Here is a 6,207-nt window from a genome sequence, read left to right as displayed (position 1 = left end):
AAAAAAAAAAAAAAAAAAAAATTACCTGATTTGATATCTTAATATTGATGCATCAAGTTTCCAATGATTATGTACTTCTTTATTTATGTAAGCAATTTATTCTTGTAGTTTTTAATCTCCAAAGTCTTTATTTGTTTCACCTAAAAAGTGGTATATGGATTTGCAGGTGTCTCAGCACATATTCTTCTTCGGGTTGACCTGATTTCAGATCCCAACACCCAAATTTTGAGATCTGAACACAGGGTATTAGATATGCAATTAGGGAGCTCGTAGCTGCCTAAGGTTAATTCTCCCAACTGTAGGAGAATAACACTCTTTAATGAGCAATAAGAGTCTGGCCACAAAGTGATCTGGACTGCCTTAGTCAGGAGACATTACCAATAATAGAAAACATTATCAAGAATAGAAAAAAATGGGGTGGAAAATACCTGACTATCAATTGCTGGTGCCATAGCCCTGAAGTACTGGGACTTCAAGGAAATTTACTGATTCTGTCCTGAACCAGTCACAGTCTCCATTTGCTCTGCCCCCCCAACCCAACATGTACCATTTACATCTTGGATGACTATGAAATCCTGAAATTTGGGCTGGAGAGATGGCTCAGAGGTTAAGAGCAACTGGCTGCTCTTCCAGAGGTCCTGAGTTCAATTCCCAGCAACCACATGGTGGCTCACAACCATCCGTTATGAGATCTGGTGCCCTCTTCTGGTGTGCAGATATACATGGAAGCAGAATGTTGTATACATAATAAATAAAAAATAAAATCTTCAATAAAAATATTTTAAAAAAAAAGAAATTGTGAAATTCCTGCCTCCACTCTCTGAGTACCACGATTACAGGCCTCTGTCACCCTGCCTGGCTTAGGTGGCATCCACTTCTCTTAGTGAGGCATTAGAATGATGGGATGAGGAACATGAGGAGTTGCACTGAACTATCTTCAAAATCTACTCATCTCTGTGAGCCTGGGTTTCACCATCTGCAGAATAAGCCAGATTTCTTCCCAGGTCCTTGGATGAGGTATAACAGACTCAATGATAAGGAAAGACAATATTTCTCATAGTTGGAAGACAGTGGACTTTAAGGCCTATCAAGATGTAACCAGAGTCACGTTATCCTTCACATCATGCTCCCTTTCTGATGACATTGACTGAACCTGCAAATCTGTAAGTGAGCTCCACGAATTAAGTGTTTTCTTATAAGTGTTGTGGGGGTCATGGTGTTTATTCATAGCACTATTAATCCTAACTAAGACAGCTAGAGTGAGTTGCAGAACAGGACAAGAAGCTACACTGGGAAACCTGTCTCCAAAATCCAAGAAAAAAATAAAGAATATCATATGTCACTGTAAATAAAAGCCAAGTGAGCATAGAATATGCAAAGAAGCAATGTACCTCTCTCTGTGTCTCTCTCTCTCTCTCAAGAGTTAGAAGATATGAAAAATATTTAGTAGTCTCCAGTGTGAATATATTTGAATGTGTTATAGGTTTATAATTAACTGCTTTTCTGATTCCATTAGAAACATACCAACAATCCACAATGTTGAAAAGCCCTGTGCATATTGGAATGTATGAATACTTCCATTTGTCCTGGTACATTATGCCAATGTAGTATGACTGACAGTACAGAAAAATCTATGAATGCCACAAGTATGGCAAAGTCTGAATTCCAGAAGTTCTTTTCAAATGTGAAAAATCTCATATAGTAAGATGTTATAAATGTGAGCTGTGAAATAAAGTCTCTTACTGTCACAGTTATTTTAAGAGACAACAAAACAACCACTACTGAACGGAAGCATTGACAGCACCAAACTTAAGATCTGGTTCCTCTTTATAATTAGTCCAATTTATAAAATTAATTAATACAGATATTAAATTTCATCATCGTAGTGCTTGTGGTAAAGCTTTTACATGTGCCAATTATGTTTGCAGATAAAAGAAGCCATTCAGAAGAGAAACTCTGTGAATGTACCCAATGTGTTAAAACCTTTGTGTGTTACAAGCAACTTCAAAGATATGAAAATATTCATACTGGAGAGAAACCATATGAAAGTCTTCAATATGATGATGTCTTTGCCTGTCACAGATGTCTCCAAATCCATAAAGGAGCACATACTGGATAGAATACCAACAAATGAAATCAATGGGGTAAAGGTTTCTCAAGTCATGGAGTGCTTAAAAGTCATAAAGGAACTCAAATTGGAGTGAGACCTTATGTATGTAATCAATGTGGTAGAGCCTTTTCACAGAACAGTAATTTACAAATACATCAGAAAACACATACTAGAGAGATATCCTATGAATGTAATCAATGTGGTAAAGCCTTTTCACATGTCAGTAGTCTCAGTAGGGGGAAATGCTGACCACCCCTCTTGGGGTCGGTACAGGTGCCCTGTCCATGCCCACTTGGGTGTGGTCAGAGTGACGTAATAAGGGTTTAAGAGTAAGGGAGACGCTCACTCAACCCTCTTTTTCCGCTCCTGCCTGGCTGAGCAGATGAGCAGGCATCCAGCGTAAACCTGGTCACTGGCTCTGTTGCGTGAATACTTTCTTTTTTTGTTTGTTGGTTTGTTTTTTGAGACAGGGTTTCTCTGTATAGTTTTGGAGCCCATCCTGGCACTTTCTCTGTAGACCAGGCTGGCCTCAAACTCACAGAGATCTGCCTGCTTCCACCTCCTGAGTGCTAGGATTAAAGGCCTGCACCACCCATGCCTGGCACATCGCATGAGTACATTCTTTATCTGTTATCAATCTAGTTCTGACTCCACTTGTTTGGCTTTAACTGGAGTCAGGAGCTTTAAATCCGAACACAATTGTGGGTCGTGACCTTTGTCAAGATCTATTTCCTTGCTGCATCCGCGCATGGATAACCTTTCACCTTTCCCTCCCACCCCCTTGCCGAGAAACACCTGTGAACTCAACTAGCCACAGAGTATTTCTGGAACCATCCACTCCCATTGCAAGGAGGCGACCTGGGGGTTTCATTTCTCCCTGTCAGTCTCCCAGACCAAGAGAGGTTTCTGCCCCATGGCTTCTGCGGGTTTCCCTATGCAAGGCTCCTCCCCTTCCATGTTAGTCATTGTGACCACCTTAGGCACTGCACAGTGTGCAGTCACATAGTGTCGGATGCCCTTCAGTACCCGGAACCGGTACTGCTCAAGGCTGAGACTGGCTATAGCCCTGGAATTTTTCCAAAGCCTTTTCTGCTAAAAAATAGCCAATCCCTTCTGTCCATTCCAACTCATTTGGGAAAGCGTTAAGATATTTTTCAGATAGTCCTGAGACCAACTCAAACCACTGGCAGGTGAATATGGCTGGCTTCAGAACCCCATGCCCCCGAGCCTGTTTTCCCTGGCCTCCCGGCTTTTTTCATCTCCAAACCCACCTCTGCTGCTTGTGGCCCACCAGGTGAATCAGATATGGAGGCTTTTACTAACCCCCTAGGGGGAGAACCAAAAATAGTCTTTCTCTGGGTGGAGTCTGGACTGAGGTGACTCCAGATGATGCCCATCCTTGGCACCTGGAGCACAGGGGAGGAATAGTGCTACCCAACATTTCAACCTCTTTCCAAAGATATAGAAGTCAGGAGGGCTTCTGCCTAAACAACCCGGACTCCCTGGGTATAGGGGCTTCAGTTTAAGTCTGGCTTCTTCCTGCTTACTGGGTACAATGTGTGGAGTGGTGAGTAGGGTTTAGGTGAGCTAACATTCAGCAGGAGGTATGGGTGGAGAAGTATTCACTTACCTGCCATCCTGTAGACCTCAGGCATCTGTTCCTTGAGGAGGTGGAAAAGGCAAGTTGGGTGAAGCTTCTACCATAACAGGCAGGTGTAGGTGAAGAGAGACTGGGTGCCTCCAGACTGGGTTTTGTAGCACCATTCCACACACCACCCTCAGGGTGTCAACGCCAGGCCTTAAACAGGATTCACCTCAGTTCATATTTCACCCTTAAAAACACTTGCCATTGTACCCCAGATAAATTGAAAGGTACAGGAGCTCAGGAACTAATTGTGAGCATGTGGGGAGGGGAGAGGGAATTAGGAGAAAGAGAAGGGGAGCCGAGGAGGACATGAGGTACTAGGAAGATTGAGCCAGGGGAAGAACAGAGGAAACCATGGCAAGAGACACCACAATAGAGGGAGTCATTACAGGTTTAAAGAGAAATCTGACACTAGTGTAAATCCATAAGGATAACCCCAGCTGAGAATCTAAGCAACAATGAAGAGACTACCTTAAATGTCCTTCCCCTTCAATGAGATTGATGACTACCTTAAATGCCATCCTAGAACCTTCACCCAGTAGCTGATGGAAGCAGCAGCAGACACCCACAGTTAACACAGAGCTGTGATCCAGTTGCAGAGAGGGAGGAGTGATGAGCATAGGGGCCCAGAATAACCTGGAGAAAGTCACAGAAACAGCTGACCTGAACAAGGTCATGGACCTTGGATCTCATGGACCCCAGAGTCCCTATATGTGGGTGTTGGCTACCACTCCTGGGTAGTCTATGGGGCCTCTGGTAGAAGATCTGTATTTATCCCTNTTATAAGAATGTTTGGGAACCCATTCCACATAGAGGGATACTCAATAAGCCTAGACACATGATGGGGGCCCTAGGCCCGGTCAAAAATGACTTGACAGATTTGGATGATCCCTTATAGCAGGTCTCACACTCTTTGGGGAGTGGATGGGGGATGGGATGGGTGGTGGGTGTGGGTGGCATGGGAAGATGGGAGGGAGAGGGAACTGAGATCGATATGTCAAATAAGACTGTGTTTAATTTAAATAACATTCATGAAATTAAATAAGAAATAGGAAAGATGGGATCGTAAATACCTTAGTTAACAATTATTGGTGCCATATCCGTGAATTATTGGAGCTTCACGGAAGTTTATGGACAATGTCCTGAACTAGTCACAGGCTCCCGTTGTACTGTCGTCCTCCCAACATACATCATTGACCATTTTCATCATGTATGACTTTGAAATCCTGAAATGACTACCTCCACATTCTGAGTTATCTCTGTGAGCCTGGGTTTTCACCACCTACACAATAAGGCACAACTCTTCCAAAGTCCTTTGATGATTTACCACAGATTCAATGATAAGGAAAAATAATTTCTCATAGTTGAAAGACAGTGGACTTTAAGGCAGAAAGGCTGCATTTCAGGAGTACCTTCTTCAGTTACTGGAGTTATAACCAGAGCCTGTGTTCTGGATACCCTAACAAGCAAGGCTCAGTCACTCATCCTCAACAAGCCAATCAAATGAAGCAACTTATCTAGTGACATGCCCAACTATAATGCAAGTACTCTGTAGTTAAGATGGACAGATTTCTCTGATGTCCAATGATAGCCAGGTCTATAGTGTGAGTTGTAGGTCAGACAGGGAGTCACAGAAGTACCTTTCTTAAAAGGAAGAGAAAGACAAATTGATAAGAATTTAAAATGTATTTATTCAGTTTGACTAATTTGGAATGATAAAGAAACTATACACTAAATAATCCATCCCTGGGATAGTAACAAGCTTAGAAGGCAAATATATGCAAAAATAAATATTCTAATGAAGCCAAATAATGGATTTTCCCCATCTCTAAAACAATCCCCCATTCTGTTTTTCCTGTCCGGTGGTCAAATAAGAAGTAAATGTTTATTCAATAGAGACATTCTCTCTTGGAGGACTGAAGTCTTTACCCACAGAGAGATACACAGGGAAATTAGAATTTTATGGGTCACCGGGCAAACCTGGCACATGCCTTTAATCCCAGCACTCAGTAGGCAGATGCAGGTGGGACTCTATGAATTCAAGGCCAGCCTTGTCTACAGAACAAGTTCCAGGACAATCTGCAAAGCAATCCAGAGAAACCCTGTCTCAAAAGACCAAAAAAATTATGGGTCTACTGATTCATGAGTTGTGGCCAAAATATACTCAATGAAATAGACTGCTGGTCTCCACATAACTGTCATGGTCTAAAAACCTGCAATCACCTTGCAGACACACACAAAAATCAGAATTTTTTTTTATTTTTTTAAAATAAGTCTCATTGCCATGACGTTATATAGCTTCTCTGAATAATGCCCCCTTTGCAGATGAAGTACCTCATGGGAGCATAAAGAACCATGTAATTACAAATCATAATTGCTTATATACAAATCCATAACAAGTGAAGCTATGTTGTGAAATAATGGCATGGATCACATGGTGGATATTGCTGCT

The sequence above is a fragment of the Cricetulus griseus genome, unplaced genomic scaffold (genome assembly GCF_003668045.3).
Source record: "Cricetulus griseus strain 17A/GY unplaced genomic scaffold, alternate assembly CriGri-PICRH-1.0 unplaced_scaffold_1, whole genome shotgun sequence".
NCBI classification, from domain to species: Eukaryota; Metazoa; Chordata; class Mammalia; order Rodentia; family Cricetidae; genus Cricetulus; species Cricetulus griseus.
This window is presented reverse-complemented; position numbering follows the sequence as displayed.